We start from the raw sequence: 21,921 nt of genomic DNA, 5'->3' as shown, positions 1-21,921 counted from the left end.
ATTATTACATAAATAGCAACTGGAGTTTGATGTATGTAACTTGCACTGGGGATATTTTTAACCCCAGCAGCTTTGCCTTCATGCCAAGTATTGTATTTACTATAACTGAAGACCAGAGAGGAGGGAAGATCTCCTTTGAAAATATTTTTGACTTGGGTCTCAGTTTCAGTTTTTAGTCATTACTCTTTACCTCAAAAAAAGTTTAAAAAAACCCTTCACCTCAAAATAAAACCTAATGGAATTATAATTGTCAAGATGCTATTTCATACATTTATGATTTAAATACAAATCTTTTTGCATATGATGAAGCAAATGAGTATGAATGAAGTCATGATACTGTAAATGCTTTCTAAAAATATGACTCTGTTTACTTCAATTCTATTTTATTTTCATTTAATTCAGAAAGTATAACTATTTCAATTTACTTGTTTAATCCACTCTTGCAGAAATAAATAATTGGAGTTTTATGGATGTAATCTTGCAGTGTGGATACTTTAAACTCCAAAGTCTGTACCTTTATTCCAAAAAATGTGTTTACTGTATTGTAGACCAATGTGGAAGTGATGTCTCTTTTTAAGGTATGTTGACCCTCTCTCATTTTCAGTTTAAATTAACTACTGCTACTTGGTCATTATACTTTATGTGAAATTGATGCTTAATTGAATTATAACACACGATTATATAATGTAATAAATATAATAAATATTTCATTCATTAAGTCTTTATTTTTAATATTAATTTCAATATTTCAATATTAAATACACATATTATATTATATAATTATATTAATAACATTGTGTATGAATAATATATTACAATATTATATTAATAATATAATGGTATATCGATAATATAATATTATGAATATTATGAATATTATCGATATACTATAATGTAATAGTATATCGATAATATATTACTATTATATTATCAATATACTATTATTTATAATATGATAATATTAGTATTATGTTATTAATATTAATACAATATAATAATTATTAATAGTATAATATACTATTATATTAATAATATAAAATTATACATAATATAATGATACAATATAATATTAATGTAATATAATAATCTCAATAATATTATCATAAAAGTATAATAATACGTTAATATAATTTATTATATTATCATCATATGTATTATATTATATTATTATATATAGTATATTAATATTATAATCGTAATGTTATAATATTAATGTATTATAATTATATTATTATAATAGTGTGTCATAATATATTAATATTATATAATATATTATTACATGTATTATAGTAGTATAATATATTAATATAATATATTATTATATGTATTCAAATATTATATTATAATGTATATGATTCTATTAATATTATTAATAATAATATATTTATTAATATTTATTAATAAATATACTGTTATTTATGTGTTTATTAATATTTACTAATAAATATATTTATTAATACTGTTAATATATTTATTAATACTATTAATAAATATATTTGTTAATATTTATTAATAATATTATATTATTAATAAAATCATATACATTATAATATAATATTATATATAATAATATAATGTATTATAATATAATAGAATATAATGAATTAATATTATTAATGTTATTATATTAATATTTTAATATGATTTTTAATATTTAATTAATAAATACAATATAATTTAATACATTATATAATATATATGACGCGATTTTATTCATGTGATACATTTTATTTTCATTTATTCTAGATAGTATAACTCTTCTCATTTGATTATTTCATCCACTATACAAAGAAATCGGAGTTTTATGTATGTAATCTTGCAGCGGGGTATTTTAAATCTAAATGCTTTGTCTTTATTCCAGAAAATGCATTTACTCTAATTGTAGACAAATGTGCAAATAAAACTCTGCTTTCAAATTATTTTTGACTTTTCTCTCATTTTCAGTTTACATTACTGCTCTTATTTAGGCACTACACTTTACCTGAAATTGAGGCTTAGTAGAATAATAATTTTTAGGATGGCATTTTATAAATATATGATTTAAATATGAACCTTATCATTTTATTTTCACTCTATTTTATTTAGATAGTGCATTTTAATTTCATTTTATTTCCAGAAAGTTTATTTTAATTTGATTATTTAAACCACAATTACATAGCAAATAATTGGCGTTTTATGTACATAATCTTGCAGTGGGGCTCTTTCAAACTCCAAGGCTGTGTCTTTATGCCAAGAAATGCATTCACTATAATTGTAGACCAATGAGAAAGTAGCTTTATGCTTAATTAAATAATTTTAAATTGAATTAAAAGATAAAGTGCATAGAGATCATTCAAGGTGATCATTAATTAATGCAGAAACAAACTCGATCATAAAACAAGACTCACTACATTTAGAAGGAAAGAATACAATTAGAAAGAAATAGCTTCACTGGAGAGTTTTACTATGCTTTTTTTTTTTTGGTATTCATGTTTTATTTTTCAAATTAAAAAAATTATTTTGTTGTTGTGCTGGGTAGGGGTAAATGATGGTCCTTACAAAGGTTCTTATAACACACGAAATATATCAGACTTGAGTTCTACACCCTCGACCCTTTGAGGAATAGTTTCAGCTGCCATCTTTGTTCCATTTATGTTCATGTGTCCAAAGTATTTGCGCCATATTCACCTCTACCCCCTTTCCCACCTCCTCCTCCCACCTTCCAGTGGTTTCAACCCCCTCCACCCACTGAAAGGACCTGTTCCTCCCTCCTTTTTCTGATTTTGCAAAAGAAAAGAAAAATAAATGGCATTTTTGCTTATTTAAAATAGCTACACAGGGAATTTCCTGTGCACTTCCATGTATGTATGTATGTATTATAGGCCAATTTGCTTCATTTCCTCTTTCAATTTTAGTCCCTTTCTTATGGTTGTTTCAACCAGTTAAAAAATTCTATATTCATTCTGGTATAGAGAGTGTATCAAGCACATTCCCCTCAGCTTCCTTCTTGTGTACTCCCTGGCTCCTGTGTGACCTCCCCTTGGTGCATCCTCTTTTCATTACTGCTACACTTGTGTCAGGTCTATATTCCACATTTGAGAGAAAACATGAGGCTTTTCAGCTTCTGAACCTGGCTACCTTCACTTACCATGATGTTCTCCAGCTGGGCACAGGAGGCTCAGACCTGTATCCTCTCAGGAGGCAGAGAGCAGGAGGATCGAGGTTCGAAGCACGCCTGGAGAAATAGTTCCTGTCTCCAAAAACCCATCACAAAAAATGGTGCCGGAGTGGCTCAAGGTATAGGTCCTGAGTTCAAACCTCAGTACCCCAACCCCTCTTCCCCACATAAAAAAGCTCTCTCTTTTTGGAAAACAGCAGGTGTAGCATAGTATTTCTTGGATTTGGGGTTTTTTTTTTTTCTTTTTCTTATTGCTGGTGTTTGAACTCAGGCTTGGTAGGCAGGTGTACTACCACTTGAGCCACTCCACCAGTCCAGTAACGGCCTCTACGTGAGTCAGACAGTAAGTCCTTGGTCAGTATCAAAATCAAGTCTCATGGACTGGAGACTTGGCTCAAGTGGTAGAGCTCTGCTTTGCAAGTGGGAAGCCTGGAGTTCAAATCCCAATACTGCCAAAAAAAAAAAAAAAGAAAGAAAAGGACGCATGTCATTTCAAGTAAGATCCATCACAAGTTTCTTGGAACAAAAATACTAATGGGGTCTAGAGTTAATGAAGAGCTTTGGCACACTGTGAACCCCTTCTTGCAATAGTGCTTTAGGATGGGATCTTATTTTGATTTAGAGACAAGGTATGATTGTGTCCAATGGTGATCTAATAGGGAAGTACATCTGCATTCATGTTTCAGTTCTGCCACTAAGTAATGATGAATCAGTGAGTAAATAACTTAAATCAGTACGTTTTCCAATGTGTACACCCATGCTTTAGTGTTGTGTGAACATCTTTATCTTCAGGACAAATGAGACCACCCACTACCCAGGAGGCTGAGCTCAGGAGAATCGCCTTTTCGGATGTTGGCTGCATCCTTCGCATATGTGAGTGCAGCCCTCTGGAGAGGTGCACCTCACAGCCCTGAGGGTCTGGATGGCTTCCCTCCAGTTAGTGACATAGTGACTCTAACCACGGTGTACCACCTTGCACAGCAAGACCAATGGCAACAGTGAAAGCTTCTTTCTTCCAGAAACCTCTTTGTAAAATCCCAATGGCTGTGTCTTCATGCCAAGAAATGGATTTACTATAATTGTAGGCCAAGTGTGAAAGTAAGTTCTCTTTTGAATATAGTTTTGATTTCGGTCTCATTTTCAGTTTATATTACTACTCTTACTTAGTCATTACACTTTACCTCAAAACACACACACACACACACACACACACACAAAAAGAAACAAAACACTTTACCTCAAATTGAAGCTTAATAGAATTATAATTGTCCAGATGGTGTTAGATAAATTTATGATTTAAATATCAATCTTTATTTTATTTCCATTGTATTTTATTTCCATCATATATTTTATTTTCATTTAATTTTAGACAGTATTACTATTTTAATTTGGTTATTTGTCCACTATTGCATAAATAATAATTGGAACTTCTATGGATGTAATCTTGTAGTGGCACTATTTTAAACTCCAAAGTCTGTGTCTTTATGCCAAAAAATGTGTTTACAAGGTGTTGGCGAGGATGAGAGGGAAAAAAAACCCTCTTACACTGCTAGTGGGAATTTAAACTAGTACAACCACTCTGGAAAAAAATTTGGAGGTTACTTAAAAAGCTAAACACTGATCTACCATATGATCCAGCAATACCACTCTTGGGGATATACCCAAAAGACTGTGACACAGGTTACTCCAGAGGCACCTGCACACCCATGTTTATTGCGGCACTATTCACAATAGCCAAGTTATGGAAACAACCAAAATGCCCCACTACTGACGAATGGATTAAGAAAATGTGGTATCTATACACAATGGAATTTTATGCAGCCATGAAGAAGAACGAAATGTTATCATTTGCTGATAAATGGATGGAATTGGAGAACATCATTCTGAGTGAGGTTAGCCTGGCCCAAAAGACCAAAAATCGTATGTTCTCCCTCATATGTGCACATTAGATCAAGGGCAAACACAACAAGGGGATTGGACTATGAGCACATGATAAAAGCGAGAGCACACAAGGGAGGGGTGAGGATAGGTAAGACACCTAAAAAACTAGCTAGCATTTGTTGCCCTTAACGCAGAGAAACTAAAGCAGATACCTTAAAGCAACTGAGGCCAATAGGAAAAGGGGACCAGGAACTAGAGAAAAGGTTAGATCAAAAAGAATTAACCTAGAAGGTAACACCCAAGCACAGGAAATCAATGTGAGTCAATGCCCTGTATAGCTATCCTTATCTCAACCAGCAAAAACCCTTGTTCCTTCCTATTATTGCTTATACTCTCTCTACAACAAAATTAGAAATAAGGGCAAAATAGTTTCTGGTGGATATTGAGGGGGGGTGGAGAGGGAGGGGGCGGGGGCAGGGGGGAGAAATGAACCAAGCCTTGTATGCACATATGAATAATAAAAGAAAAATGAAAAAAAAAAAAGAAAATTCAGTGACTTGGAGCATCTGAAAGCTAAAAAAAAAAAAAAAATTTATAGTTTCTAATCATGGGAATGATGTGCTTAGCCAGTGTAGTGCTAATATATTTCAATGAATAAAAGGAAAGTACTGAAGTAGATAATATAACATAATGATTCTACTCTTCCTCTTCCTGAAAGTAGAAAAAAATCTTGAAGTATCATTTGCATTTATTGTTCTCAGTGTTTTTTTATGTCAAATATAAGGCTAGCCTAAATCAGTTCTACTGATAAAAATATGAAAATTCTAAGGCTATAAATAAACTAGGCTATAAATACAAGTTATACAATATTACAAAAGTTTGTGCTTTATAAGTAATTATGTTTCAAATTTATTGAAAGGAAAAATTATCTAAAATTCTGTATATCACATTGCAAAAATCTGTTGGATCAATCATATATGAGTAATTTTTCCCTATTCATACCTTCTTTGTGAAAAAATATTTAAATTTTCACATGCAAATTCAAAAATAAGTGCTATTTAAAGAAGAATCATTTATTAAAGACAAAAGAAACTTCTGTGTATAATTTTTGAACGTATTTTCTTCATTTTGTGTTAATTGAAAAACATGAGCAAAAAAGTTAAAAAATTTTTTTAACTACAAAATGGGGTCTTTGAAAGTGAAGGCAGCAGTTTGCTATATAATATAAACAAGTCCTCCTGGGTAGAAAAGTATGACCCAGCAAAATCTTCCTCTAAAACATTCCTGACCCAGAATGATCAGAAAATGGATTTGGGGGAGAGTCAGTCAGAAAAAACAAGGTTAAGTTCAGACTGGTGAAAAGTCAGAGGGCATGATAGATGACTCTATAAGGAAGGATAATGTAACCTGGTTACCACAGTTTGGAGTGGGAGGAAACACCTCCACATCAAGATAGTGCTGGGCTTATCAAAAGGGTAAATGTAACAGGTGTTCCAAGAGAAATTAGTGACCTTCTCTAGGTGGGAGCGATTACTTTTAATTATTCTTAGGACTTCCTCCCCAAATGCTAAGTTCAGATGGTTCAAATTGATTGTAAGAAAATAAATGCTGTTTTTAAACCTAACATGCTCACTATACTGAGAATAGAGAAGTTGATGGAGTTTGGGGACCATCTTTTTTTAAAATTAATTTCTGTTGCTTTAACACATAATTACAAATAAATAAGAAGAATTTTGGTGCTGAAATTAATAATTGGAGAATAACAAAAAATTATGTTGGAGGGCCTTAGATGTTGTTAACAAGGACCACTTAGATGATCTATAGTGATGCAAAATAAAATTTAAATGCTGCACTTAAGTTTAAGATTTGCCACAACCATTTCTGTAGATATTTTGACTAGATATTTTTGCTTCCCCCATATTTTATGCCATTTCCAATATTGAAATCTTATGGCATGCAATAGTGAGTTTTGAATTTATGATGATTTCCCTAGTAATATTGACTTACAAGAATGGGAGAGTGCTGTTCACCACCTATCTTTCCCTAATATTTCAAGCACTTTAATTGGTTGTATTTAATAGATTATATGTTGAACTACTTCTTTTACAAAATTAAATGCTGATATTCTTGTTCCTGTAAGTTTCTTATAAAAATAAATTGATATGATACTTTGGTATTTATCTTTAAAAAGTCAGTGTATTGTAATGACTTTAATAGAAGTCTCTAATAATTAATGAATTAACATTTTTTGGCACTTACATTTTGATCAAAAAAGTAAATGGGACTTACTTTTGCACAAAGTTTGTTACACATTTAAACTATAAGCAAGTAAGTTCTAGAAGAGTTTGATGAGAAAATTAAAGGTGTTAAAAAATACTATAGTTGGGAAAAGTGGTTAACCATCTGCAAAAAACTGAAACTAAATCCATGTTTATCACCCTGTACTACTATTGACTCAAAATGGATCAAGGACCTTAATATCAGACCCGAAACTCTAAAGTTGGTACAGAAAAGAGCAGGAAACACTCTGGAAATAATAGGTATAGGCAAGGACTTCCTCAGTAGAACCCTAGCAGCTCAGCAACTAAGAGAAAGAATGGACAAATAGGACTTCATAAAACTAAATAGCTTTTGCTCAACAAAAGAAATGGTCTCTAAACTAAAGAGACCACCCACAGAGTGGGAGAAAATATTTGCCAGCTAGACATCAGACAAAGGACTGATAACCAGAATATGCAGGGAACTCAAAAAACTAAACTCTCCGAAAATCAATGAACCAATAAAGAAATGGGCAAGTGAACTAAACAGAACTTTCTCAAAAGAAGAAATTCAAATGGCCAAAAACACATGAAAAAATGGTCACCATCTCTAGCCATAAAGGAAATGGAAATCAAAACCACTCTAAGATTGCACCTTACCCCTGTTAGAATAGCCATGATTAGACACACCAACACCAACAGGTGTGGGCAAGGATGTATGGGGAAAATGAGCCCTCATACACTGCTGGTGGGAATGCAAACTAGTGCAACCACTCTGGAAAAAAATTTGGAGGCTTCTTAAAAATCTAAACACAGATCTGCCATATGATCCAGCAATCCCACTCCTGGGGATATACCCAAAGGAATGTGACACAGGTTGCTCCCAAGGCACTTGCACAGCCATGTTTATTGCAGTGCTATTCACAATAGCTGCTATGGAAACAGACAAGATGCCCCACTACTGATTAATGGATTAAGAAAATGTAGTATTTATACATAGTGGAATTTTACTCAGCAATGAAGAATGAAATCTTATTATTCGTAAGCAAATGGATGGAACTGGAGAATATCATTCTGAGCAAGGTTAGTCAGGCTCAGAAGACCAAAAATCGTATGTTCTCCCTCATATGCAGACTTTAGATCTAGGGCAAATACAGCAATGTGGTTAAACTTGGGTCACATGATAAGGGGAGAGCACATACGGGAGATATGTGGATAGGTATGAAACAGAAAACACGATAGTATTTGATGTCCCCACTGCAGAGGAACTAATACAGAAACTTTATAGTGACAGAAGTCAATATGAGAAGGGGACCAAGAACTAGAAAAAAGGACAGTTAAAGACGAATCAACTTAGAATGTAACACATTTGCACATGGAAGCAATGCTAGTTAAAGATGAATCAACTTAGAATGTAACACATTTGCACATGGATAGCTGTATAGCTATCCTTATCTCAACTAGCAAAAACGCTTTGTCTTTCTTATTGTTGTTTATGTCTTCTCTTCAACAAAATTGGCGATAAGGGCAGAACAGATTTTGCCTGGAAGTGAGGGGTCTACGGGGGAGAGGGAGGAGGTAGGGGGTAGGAGGGAGAAATGGCCCAAACAATGTATGCACTTATGAATAAATGAATAAAAAAAAGAAAAAAAATACTGTAGTTAGTTTCAAGTATCTGATGAGTCATTTGCAGCCTAGGATGGAATCCTCTCCAATTATGTAAATGGACAGCTTGGCTATTTTTAGTCCAGCTATGGAGATATGCCTGAGACATTTGGAGGCTGTTGACTAGGCACTTCAGAAAGCTGGGGTAAGGGTAAAAGGAAAGGTTGGTTTGGATTCCCAAAGGTGTATGTGCAGTTCTTAGGATACTGAATATAAAATGAAATGAAAACTTTTCTGAAATATTGCTGATGTCGTTGACATGAAGAAGTGGGTAGTCGAAAACAAAGACAATCTCTTAATTAATGGAATATGTTTAGTAATTTGCATGTTATTGTTTGGCTTCTTCTCTAATTACTCTCTAATTATAATTGGATGAAAAAATTTAGACATATAGGTGCATGACAACAGTCTCTTAGATCAATAATATTTTTTCTGAAAATAACTTTCTGACTCTCCCAAATTATAATAAACATCACACTGGATAATCAATAACTCAGAAGACTTTTTCAAGTAGAAAGTACAATTTTTCAGCCAGCAACTGATTGATGGAGAGGGAAAGAATGCTAATTTGAGTATAACTTATACAGCTAATTACAAGAGAATAGCTCTGCTATCTAGGCACCAACCCTCTTCTGGAAGCAATAAAATCTTTTGCTCACCTTTTCATCTATTTGCCATGGTAAAGGGAATGATATTGTTCAAAATAATCAACCTTAATCTATAAGTAATCTACACATGAAACTATATAACAACAGGATGATGTAGAAGCTGAGAAAACTATCAGAAAGAAAATTAAGATGATAATACAAAGCCCCAATATTAGTACACAAAATATTCCTAAGGTACAAAATATACTTCATCAACTCCTCCAGCTCACGGTTGCTAGAAGTGAGAAACAGATTGATATTCTTCTTCCTAATAATACAAACACATAAGGAAAGCTAATTACCATGTCCTAGGAATAAAAACCACACAATTCAAGAGAATAAGAATAGCTACAGCTGGAATTGAAAACAGAGAAAATAGCCAACATCCTATAATAAGCCTAATACCAGTACCAGTTTCAATTGAGTCATACTTAGGTTGACCCTAAATGCAATTTGGGCACAAAGCAAATCAATAATAAAATATTCAAAGCAAGAAAACAATATTACCTATCTATATAGCTTTCAAATCTAGTTTGATCAAATATAAAATCTAACAAGATGCCTGCCTATCCTTCAGTACAAGTTTTCCTTACTTCAGTCATATAAGATTTTAGAGCTTTATTTAAAGGTATTTTCTGAACATAGATCATTTTAAACATGGCTACAGGCACTCTTTCATAAATATTATATGGGTTCAGATTATATTCATCTGAAAGCAGTGTAAAACCTAACATAATAGGATTAAACAAAGTGTTTATTCATGTAACACAAAGTGTGAGGGACACAATAAAGAACAGTTCCTCAGTGTCACCAAGGGAACCTGGAATCCAGGCATTCTACCGTCTTTCTCTGCCATCTTTAGCATGTGGCTTTCACCAGCTTGATCAAAAAGTTTTCCTGCACCTTAATACATCAGATATAAGCAGTAAGAAAGGCAAATGCAAAGGAATGAAGAAAGAAACACCTTTATTTTGTCCTTTTTAATAAAAAATTTTCCAAGTCTCACTTATCTGTATCTTCTTCTAATTCCTAGTTCATGCCATTGAGTTGAACTAAGTCACACAACTGCAGGTATATACAAGGGAGTGTAAGGTGGGCATTTTCATCAAACTGCGCTGATTTCCAAAGAAGAATTAATATATTCTTAATAAACAAGAAGTAAAGAACGGATATTTGTTGGAAAGCAGCTGTGTCTACCATGTATATCATTCTTGCAATCAAGCTCTTAGAACAAATCAGAGAGATCAAGGCTATATTTTATATCCAGAATGAGAAGTTCACTTATGTTAGGTTGCTAGCTAAGGATCACTGTGTGTTTTATGTGCAACCAAACAGAAACAAATAAATCTCAACAGGATTTAGGATAATACTTTATCAACTCATCTTTGTCCAGGGTTATTCTAAGGAAACAGATGTACGTAGGACAGTAGCATGTCTTTGAAAATAAGTATGGCTCCACTTAAACTCATTTTGAGAAAATGTGTTAGGATGTGTAAATGTTTTATTCATCCAGCAAACCCGTGGTTGTGTGCCTTTTATATCAGGTATCTACCAACACCAAGTATTGTGAAAGATACAAAGATGGAACAGGCACAGTCTTTGCATATGGTATTATGTTTTCTAAGAGAGATAATTCATATGTGGAAATAACTTCTAAAATATATACAGCTTGATAATTAATATAAAATTCTATCAGTATATTTTATGAAAGGTCTGTAAAATTTGCACAAGATTTATATTTATTTGCTCATGGTGAAGATGAAACACTGAAATTAAGGATGACATAAACAGAGATGACAAAAAGATTAAACACCTTGGAGCCAGAAAGCCCAGGTTCTCCTTCTAGGTCTGCTACTCTTGAGCTGCATGATGGTGCATGGAGATAAACCCTGCTTTACAGTGTCATGATGAGGATTGGAAGTAGTCATATATGAAAATCCCCTAGTACAATGACTGAAACACAGTAAGAAGAGTTAGTGTGCAATAGCTTCTATTAATATAGTTCCCAGATAAATACAACTTTTGAGTTCATTTGAGTTCAAAGAACTCAAATGAAATCCATACATTTCATTGTATGGATGTCAATGAAAAAAATGGTATGGGGGGGGTCAATAAAACACTACATAAATTTCCCAATCAGAAAATGGGAAATACAGGATCAGTGCTATAATAACAAAATAAATGCATAATGATGCAATGCAATGTTCATGTTTTTATGTTGATTTCTAAGAAGAAAATCTAGGAATATATTTTACAAAGTAACAGAAAAGCTAAATTTCAATAATAATCAATTAGGGAGGTCATCAACACCTCAAATGTAAATAGAATGGACACTTTAGCATGAAGCCAAAAGTGGAAAAAATACTAAAATTAGTCCTAAGTGTTCTTTCCAAAAATAACACTCCACCTAATTTTTCCAAAAGTATTTTATTAGTACTAATAAAATTTCTTGAAAAATTGTCTTTTATTATTAAAAGGTACAAAATTATTAGTATAGTAAATCTTTACAAGATACCCTCTTTTTAGCTACCATTCTTATGGTTCTTCTGGTACTCAAAAGATATAAATGAAAATTAATTCTGTTGATTTGATAGTAGAATATTTCAAGGAAATATTTCTTGAAACAGTGCCATACTAGCTGACTTTTCCCTTTGAACCTTCTGTACTTTTTTTTAACCTAAGCCCCTTCATCTTACCTAAACATCAGATATATCTTTTGCTCTACAGATTCTAGGAAATAGTGAACATTTTAAGGGAAAATAACATGAAAATACAAAATGGATTATCACCCATAATATATTAAGGCATGCATATTTAAGTCTTCAGTTAAGCATGAATAGAAACATCTTTCTTTCAAAATTCAACACTATTATTTGTGTTAACTAAAGTGTGGTTGGTTGGACAAGAAATAATTCAATTTTTTTTTCTGATATTTGGCTTCTCACTATCCTTGATAATCTTCACAAAACTTCCAATATGAACGTTTACTTAAATGTGGTTTAAATTCTTTACAATGCGCTGACTTAAACACGCCACCCGAAACTTTGCTTTGGAAATTTAATGGGCATAAAGTAGTGTAAAGTCAAATTAGATTAGATTAGAAGTACCTTAAACCACTTTTGAAACTCCTATGACAAACCAATTTGAAATAGTCTTTCAAATTCAATGTAGACATTTGATAAAGCCCTCTTATCCATATTTCTTGAGAAAACTGATGACTTTACAAAGTTGTGTTAAATATATTGACAACTTCTAAACACAGGCCTTTGTTACATTTTACATGTCATAACCAAATTTATGCAATGAGTACAGTTCAGAAAATATCTTCTGGTGAAGTTAGGTCTTGGGGTAGGTATGAGTGACTATCTGTAGGACTAGAAATCTAATTTCAACAAAAAAATCATTATTTGTAGCATAAAACAATAATAAATCACCTCTAAAATTCTCAAAGTGGCTCTCCATTAATGAAAATCAAAATTGGGAATGACAGCAATTTTTAATTAAAATTATTCTTTAATCATACTAGATGTGGAATGATTTGAGTATCATCCAAAGAAGCATCATTAACTATCATCTGTGATGAATTTGATTAAGTTCAAATTTTACAAAGAACTTTTGCCCATATGAGACATTCGAAAAATAATTCACTCCTAAAAATCACTATATGAGTGTTTCTTTGAGAAGCACTTGCTGTTAACACCGGAACAATCACTCAACCCACATGGACTGTGTACAAGAACATGTTGGTCCATTCAATGTTCAAGTTTTTTAAACCACACTTTTCCTAAGGATAAATAAATTTTCTAGTTCTTTAGTTCACTGAATAAGTGTTTTTAATAAGTTACCATGTCCTCTTTGTGGTGTTACTGCCTGCTTTCACTAGAACTGTCTAATGTCCATAGCCAAGGAAAATTACATTAATCGCTTCCTAGAAGCTTTCAATGGCATAACTGAGTTCCATAGATAATTTGTTGATGGCTTCTTATCCAATTGCCACTGTGATGAGAACTATAAATACTAATTCTGATTGGTATTGACTAATTCCGCCATAGTACTTTTGTGAAATACCATTTCTATATTTGACAAGAGATTTCTCTAAGAAAAAGCCATAATACATGACTGTTATAATCTTAAAAATTGAATGTGGGTCTTAAACACTTGTGATAATGTACCAAACTGCAACAATGTACTTTTTTCTACTTTGACATTTCACATAATTAAACTTCTCTTCAGTTGGCAAAAGACCATGTATCTGCCACAGGGTTAGTTAAATGTTATAGACTTAGGTAGAAACTTAGTTATTGTGGGGGAAATACAAAAATAAGGATAAGAAGTAAATGTCCAGTTTTCATATTTAAAGTAAAATTTTGCAGTAAGACACTCACCTTAAAACTCAAGATTTGTGGAAAAATAGGATTTCCTAGATTTTCTGAACTCTCATTTAATATCTCATGAGCTGAGACTGAAAGAAACTCTAATTTGAATCTAAGTGTCTCTTTCTTTATAGAAACTAAGTCTTCTGCCCCAGAGAAAAAAAGGAGGTAATGCTGATAACATAAAAAGCCTGAAGTTTGCTCTTCATTTTCTGTTTGATAGTGGAAAGAAGAGAGTAAAAGAAAACCAAATGGATGCAGTGCCAGTCTCCCCAAGACCTGGTGGTGCACTTATGTAATATCCAGATTAGTATGGGGATGGTGAGGACATTGGAACTAGAGAACCATGGTCAGTATGGCATGTGATACTAGTCAACTGCTATCCAAAGGACCCTGAATCAGCTTTGCTCCCTGGAGTCTTTGCATCATATGCAAACAAGACACAAGTCTCCACGTGTTCCATCATGGAGACCTGAGGTGTCTGAGAAAGCTGGAGCTCTAGAGCACACCTAGAGCTGTGGGCAGCCATTGAAATTGTAGAAACTGACTGATGGCCTCAGTGGTTCCATGGAATCAGTTGCAGCTCAGCACTAATACACCTATCTCTAGAACTCAGGTGCAGTCTTGTCTTGTCACTAACACAGCTGGACACAGCATTCAGCTGGACCAGTTCCACTCAGCATTTACACAGCTACTCCAAACACTCAGGTGGAACAAATTATTCGTGGCCACCAATACTGGCTGAGATGAGGAAAAACACAAGAGAATGGTAAATGGATCCAAAACTCCCTCTCCCAAGAAATGAGGCTCTGTAAACCAAATCCCTACTTCATGTACCCAGTTTGATCTTTGTAGTGAAAGGAATGGGTCCAAAAACCTGAAAGACTGACATTTCTATAAATGACTAATATTCTCATTTTGGACTATATTGCTGTCCCCTCTTTCCTCAACCCTACCCTTAATGGATTCAAAAGTGGTTTAGAAATAATAGACCTTCAGATCTATTTTTTGCTTACTTGACTTACATTTCAAGAAAATTTATAATCTCCCTAGAAACATTTGTAAAACTCCTGTAAAATAAATTTTTATAATTTTATAGAAATGTATATTTGTATCATATAAATTTACTTATAACCATATTCACACATTTTTTATATTACATGCAGTATACATAAATATATAAGTTCTGGAAAACTAACAAGCATCAAACATTTAAAAATGTCTCAGATATCCACTCAGAATTCCATTTGAGCCAGGAATGCTGGCACCTTCCTGTAATCCCAGCATTTTAGGCTGAAGCAGGTGTTTAAGGCTATCATGGACTACATAGCAAGATGCTGTGTAAATAGGTCTACCCTTTAAGAAGAGTTTTTTTTCTGCAATTATTCTTGTACATAATGAATCTATGTGCAGCAAACATAAATTCCAGTCTGAATGGAACAGATCCTCAGTAAATATTTGTTGATAGTAGAAAAATCCAAATTCAAAGTTACTTGAAGTTCAGCTATATAAATTTTATGCACTTATATGCCTAGAGAGCAAAGAATTTCTGCAAAACTTGAATATTAGTAATTGCTCATTTTTCTTACATAAAGCTTAAAAACCTGTCTTTTATTATAGTAAATTCAGGTTTATCATTTTTTAAATAAAGATCATTAAAAATGACAATGATAAGTGAAATGCCCTAAAGAGGTGGCTTGTGGTGACCTATGTAGGACCAACTATATACATTTTCTCTATTTAATTTCATTCTGTACAACATTGATTGCTGCCTGTTGTATTTCATAAGCAGTTTGCATAACTTAAAGACAAAAATAATGCTTAGAGATTTTTTAAGGTATATGTGGGGAAATTCAAGACAGGAATTTGTACTTAACTTTTATGAAAGTGTTTAGCCGACAGTGCAAGTTCATTCCACTTACAATATTTTAAACATAGTCCTTTGCATTTTCTCATATGAAACCAGCTCATGTAGAGAGATGAATCAGAGCAATAAGTATCCTGAATGCCTTGAGGTTACACAGATAACCACTGTCATTGGGTGGGGAAAGGAGATAGAAAAAAAAAAAAACACAGCAGAAAAAGGCACATTCACTCACATTTTGTGACAGGCACATCTCTGTTAGTATATAAGGCCTAAAATGAACAACTACTACAAAAGAAATTTGGACTGATGAATTCCACATCTGAGAGTATTTGACATGCCTGGGAAGGCAGCCATGTGAAAGATTAAAGTAGACCCCTCTGATTTGAGTGCCACTGAAAAGTAGCAGAATCAGTCCTGGAGGATGATTTAAAAGTGCATTTATTTCACTATTATATAACTGTTACATAGGTGCAATTTATTTGCTAATGAAATTATTTTGGAGGTTTATAATTTCATCTCGTAATACTTACACTACAACATTTTATAATTTTTTTTCAAGAAATGCAAAGCCTAATTCAGACTCGTGTTAAATTTGGTTAACATGAGTTCGGCATGAAGAAAAGAAACAAAATCTGTGAGTTATATTCCACCCACGAACATATTACAGAACTTTGTAGGGGTGATTTCTCTGAAATCTTGGTTTGGGTTTTCACTCACTGTATAAGTTTGGTTTACCTCCATCATTCACATACATAAAACTAGAGTTTACTGCCTTTTCATCCCTGAATAGCCTACAGTAGTTGACAATGCAACATTCATAAAAAATGTTAACCTGCAACTAACACGATATTTGCACTGTCTTCATTTGAACATGTTTACTTATTCCCAAGCAGAAACTACAGGCTTATAAAACTGCTTAATGCTATGGTCACTTGTCAAGAAATATCACTCCCTTCTGAGAGAGAGGTCTGCTTGAATCCTAGCTAACTCTTAATGACTATGTGACACTAGATGGGTACTATGAGCCATATGTGACACTCAGAAAATACTCACTTTATAGGATTATGGTGAGGATTGAAATGAGATAATGAAGATAATGAACGTGTGATGGTCATTAAAGTGCCTAACAAGGAAACTATCAAATGACTAGCTATTGTTTTAAAAGGTATTTTTAAAAGCCTAGACAAGAGTATAAGTGGCAAACAGGAAAAAGTGCCAGCACAAGTACATACTTTCAGTAAAAGCATTTCAGAATTGAAGGTGAAGCTTTAAGATCTTGGGCCAGTTTTGCAGTCTGACATGAAAGGACCCACAGGTCTTTGCCATCATCCCAGCCTCCAGCTGCAACTGTTCCCCGGGAGCCTGAAATCTGATGCACATTTGCTCATTTGGTTCTCCCACTGGTTCTAAAACTGTGTGAAGGGCCAAAATAATAACATCCAAGATTCAAACACAATGAATATGCAAGTGGTAGCCTTTCTAAGGTAGTCTCAACAGTGTTCTGTGAAGCTAAGAATGGATGCCCAGGCAAAATTTGAACATAGAATATTCACGGTCACAAGTGAAAAAACTCACTAACAAAAAACAACAACAACAACAACAAAACCTCACTATCCACAGGGAGAAAGAGAAGCCACAATCATGAGTGTATGGTTTTAACATTTTATAGATAGGAAATAATACATAATTTGTTATTATAAATCAAATTCATATTCATATTTAGTAATAGCGATTCAGTGTCTAAAGGGAGTGGGTGAATTCAAATATGACATATTTGATATATTGTAAGACTATGTATCAAATGTAAATGCTGCAACGTAGCTTCACCCAGCACAACAATTAAAATACTTTGATTGAATGTAAGTTAATACCTGAGAAGTAAAAATAAGACTATCCTTCCAACAGAAATTTCTCTTTTACCACTTTATGTAGATTTTTTCACTGTTCAATTAGCAGATGTTTATTATATTCCTATCATGAACCATAATGCAATTTGGTTAAAAATACATAATATAAATTTGGTTACATTAAAAAAAGTTAAAACTTTTGTAAGGCAAAGAATACCATAAGCAGAGACTAAAGGTAGCTGATAAGCTAAGAGAAAATATTTCCAAGATAAATCTTGGATAAAGAGCTAACTATCCCTAATATATTGTTTAAAATACTTAAAAATTGAAGGGGGAAAACAAAATCACAATGGAAAAATAGACAAAAGACATGAACATAAAATTTTTTCTCAAAATATGAACATGTAGCCCTTAAATATACGAAAGGATGTCTTCTCTTCATCATAAGAAAATTAAAGGGACTGGGGATGTAGCTCAGTAGTTGAGTTTTGCCTAGCATGCATGAGTCCCTGGATTTGATCCCCAGCACCACAAAAAAGTAATAAAGTTAAAAATTAAAACTATACTGGTATATCATCTCTCGGTAGCCTTGTTTGTAAATTTTAAAGGTACAAATTTTGATGGGATTATTGGGAAACTGCCACTCATTGCTGGTGAGAATTCAAATTGGTGTAATATCTACAGATAGGTGTTTGGCAATTTATAACTTCACTTATATATGTACTTATTTTTTATGCAGCAATCCCATGTCTAGGAATTTACCCTAAGGATATACACCAAAAGACAAAAAATATATATACATAGTTATTCATTACAACATTTCTTGTAATTGTTTTTATTCTGTATATGTCATTATATTGGCTAGTGGTTGAAGATACACACATGATGGGGTACTATGTAGTTACAGAGGGAAAAAAAGGAAAATCTCTATGAATTAATATAGACTCAGGTGTGGGATACACTAAGTGTTAAGTGAAAGAGAAGTCAAGAGAATATCTTCAGGATGCTCTTTTAGTAGGAAACAAGAGGAAATAGGAAAACACAGGTCTATGCTCATTTTTCTGAAAGAAACACAAGAAAAATAACCTAGAAACTGGAGACTGGTTACCTATGTGGGGAAGCAATATCAAGATAAAAATAATAGAAAGATAGGAAGGGATTGAATGATGTTACTCCAAATATATCTTCCATAATGATTTTGAAACTATCTTAATATTTCACATACTCAATAATTTGAGTTTAAAAATGCACTAGGCTGGTTAAAAACCACAAAAACAAATTAATCAAACCTTATTTCACATGAATAATGTAACTTCACCAAAGGGGAGAGAGAAAAGTAACTATTAAACATAATATATTTTTATAGATTTGTGTTTTTCTAAATGAAATATATGGGGTATAATATGATAGTTTGATACATGTATCCAATAATGACCAAATCAGAGTAATTAACATTTTCATCTCCTCAAATGTTATTATATGTGATAGGCACTTTCAACTCTTCTCCTGTAATTATTTTCAAATGTGTAACAAATTGCTTTATAATTGTGTTACTATGCTAAAGAATATTATAATTACAAACAAATATTGAATTCTAACTAGTAGGTTTGATTTTTACAATGGTATGTTTGAAATTCTCAAATAACTGTATATTCTAGGTTTGTACAAATTAATAAATACATCTTAGATGGCTGAATATACTCTCAAATTGTTAAGAATTAGTTATGAAATGTATGTGTAAATAACTGCATGTGTTTTAAGGGAAATATTTTTTAATATTAAAAATAAGAAGCGTAATTCCACAGAAAATAAAAGATATCTCCTATCCCTTGGCTTACAGCTTATACTTTAGAAACTCATAATTATAAACTTGCTCTGTCACTTGGAAATGAAAATAAAACTTCTTAGATGCTAAATTACCTTCTTGACAGCTTTATGTAACTATATGTGTTTCTGTAAGTATATCCTACCAACTATGGATCAAAAACACTTAAAAATTTTTCTTCTGTACTAAATATGAACAAATATTTTCTTTATCATATTTCCTAAGCAATGATGCATACCAATTCATACCACATTTATATTGGGTTAGATATAAGTAATCTAGAGATGGTTTAAAGGACAATAGAGGACATGAAGAGTTTAGAAATTATGTTGTCATTTTATACATGTGACTTAAACATTCTCAGATTTGGAATGGACCATTTTTCAAGGGTCTTGAAGTCAGTTCCCCCATGGGTACTGAGTGATGACTCTGTGTGTGTGTGTGTGTGTGTGTGTGTGTGTGTGTGTGTGTGTGAGAGAGAGAGAGAGAGAGAGAGAGAGAGAGAGAGAGAGAGAGAGAAAGAAGAAAGAATTTATGTTTAGGGAATTTGAATAAAGATTATAAGAGAATTCTTTGTACTATTCTTTCACCTCTTCAGTAAGTCTGAAATTATATCCAAATAAAAAGCCAAAACAAAAAAAATAAATGAAACTGCTCAGGGTACAGGAAAAGTGTGAGCATGAAACTCCCTGGTCTTGGGTCAGTTTTATTTAGGAAATAAACTCCTTAACACTGCTTTCAGAGTCTTGATCTGCTAGTCACAACTAATAAGATCCCAAGCCTGAACTTCATCACTTAAAGACAATAAGTAGAACTTTTTGAAAGTATATGCCTCATAACCAGTAGAATTATAATAGGAAATATTTTATTCAATCTTGTGACCAATCAAGACTCAATTAAATTTCTAAAATGACAGAGAAGTTTTGATAGTATTTGATTTGCAAATTTGTAAATAATGCATTATGCAATGAATATTTGGCAAATTCAGCAAATCTGTGACTTGAAAGACAAAAACATTTCTAAGTCACTCAGTATAGTAGCAACAAAATTTATAGAAAAAGAAATCAACATTGACTTAAAAATAGAGCTCTTCCTTACAGTTTATAGTCAACTTTTGAATGTTAAGAATAACTGTTCTGAGCCTCAGTGGAAGATAACAAGCTTCAGTCTTGAAAACTATTCAAAAGAAAAATATCTCAGTAAAAATAGTTACATATCTATGTATTAGGAACATTTATTTTGACATCTATGTTCATAGATGTCAGCTCTATAAATTCAGTTTTCCAGGTATATGTAACCAAAGTTATTATGAGGTGGATACTCTTAAATAAGCTTTCTCTCTCACCGGTTATATAAGAGTGCCAGTTATTTCTTTTTGCTAACTAATTAATTTCATAATCCAAATCACTTTTAGTCACAAAAATTGAGGAAAAAAGCACCATGTTGAGTGTCAAAAATAGACAAAAGCCATACTTTATTTTCATACTCCTCTTACCCTTTTGCTAAGCCTTTCAGTCCTATAATACTAATTTCATTAATTGCACTGAAAAATATTTAATGTATACAAACAATTATACTTGTAGGATAACAATAGCAAACATCATGAAAGCTTACTTCTTGTAAGATACTATATTAGACATGTAGACACTTATTTCATACAACCCTGAAAGTCTTCTTATTCCAGGCTTTAAATGAGCTGAGAACTGAGTTATTTGGAACACCTGTATAATCTAGGATAATCTCCCTATCTTAAAGTTTATCATCTTAGTCATATCACCTGCCAAGTTTCTTTTGTCTGGTAAGGCAGCAAATCCACAGGTACCAGGAATTAGAAGGTGGAAAACTTTAAGGGACCATTTTTCTGCTTGTCATATCCTAAATGACATGCATATAGGAAAAGAGGCATTGTAGCAGGATAGTCTCTGGGGAAATGGCTTTGGTGTAGTAAGAGCATAGCCCATGAACTAGAAAGAGGGGCGGGGGCAGCCAACAGTGTCCTGTCTGAGACAGAAGGCACAGGTGGAAAAAAGATTCCTTCTCTTGGGCCTATAAGTGAACATTCAAGCACTTATAGCTTTCAGCCCTCAAAGATAAATTTCCTGAACAATATATGGCATTACTGGCAAAATGTATTCGAGATATGAGTCCCTCAAAATAAAACCCTTCAACTTAGGAGCCACTTGACAGGAATGATTAGTCTGGGGAAACTTATGAAAATGTGTATAATTTAAGTTAGTAGTTCTATGCCTGTTTATCTCCTAATATTCCGTTACTGGAATATCTAGCATAATCTCATTAATAATCACTCTCTTAACAAGTGTTTACAAAGAATTATAAAAATGAAAAGTTGAAATTGGAAAATGCCCTGCAATAAAAATAAAATTAGAGCCTCTACCTCCAA

General features: G+C 32.7%; 1 non-coding gene across 1 annotated transcript; it reads left to right on the top strand.

Annotated features, from left to right (window-relative positions):
• The first annotated feature begins 296 nt into the window (after positions 1 to 296).
• On the top strand, positions 297 to 360 carry LOC141422237 (small nucleolar RNA Z39). The gene has a single exon (XR_012446838.1). It is a non-coding gene; the product is annotated as a small nucleolar RNA Z39 (small nucleolar RNA).
• The last annotated feature ends 21,561 nt before the right edge of the window (positions 361 to 21,921 follow it).

The sequence above is a fragment of the Castor canadensis genome, chromosome 3 (genome assembly GCF_047511655.1).
Source record: "Castor canadensis chromosome 3, mCasCan1.hap1v2, whole genome shotgun sequence".
NCBI lineage: Eukaryota > Metazoa > Chordata > Mammalia > Rodentia > Castoridae > Castor > Castor canadensis.
This window is presented reverse-complemented; position numbering and strand designations above follow the sequence as displayed.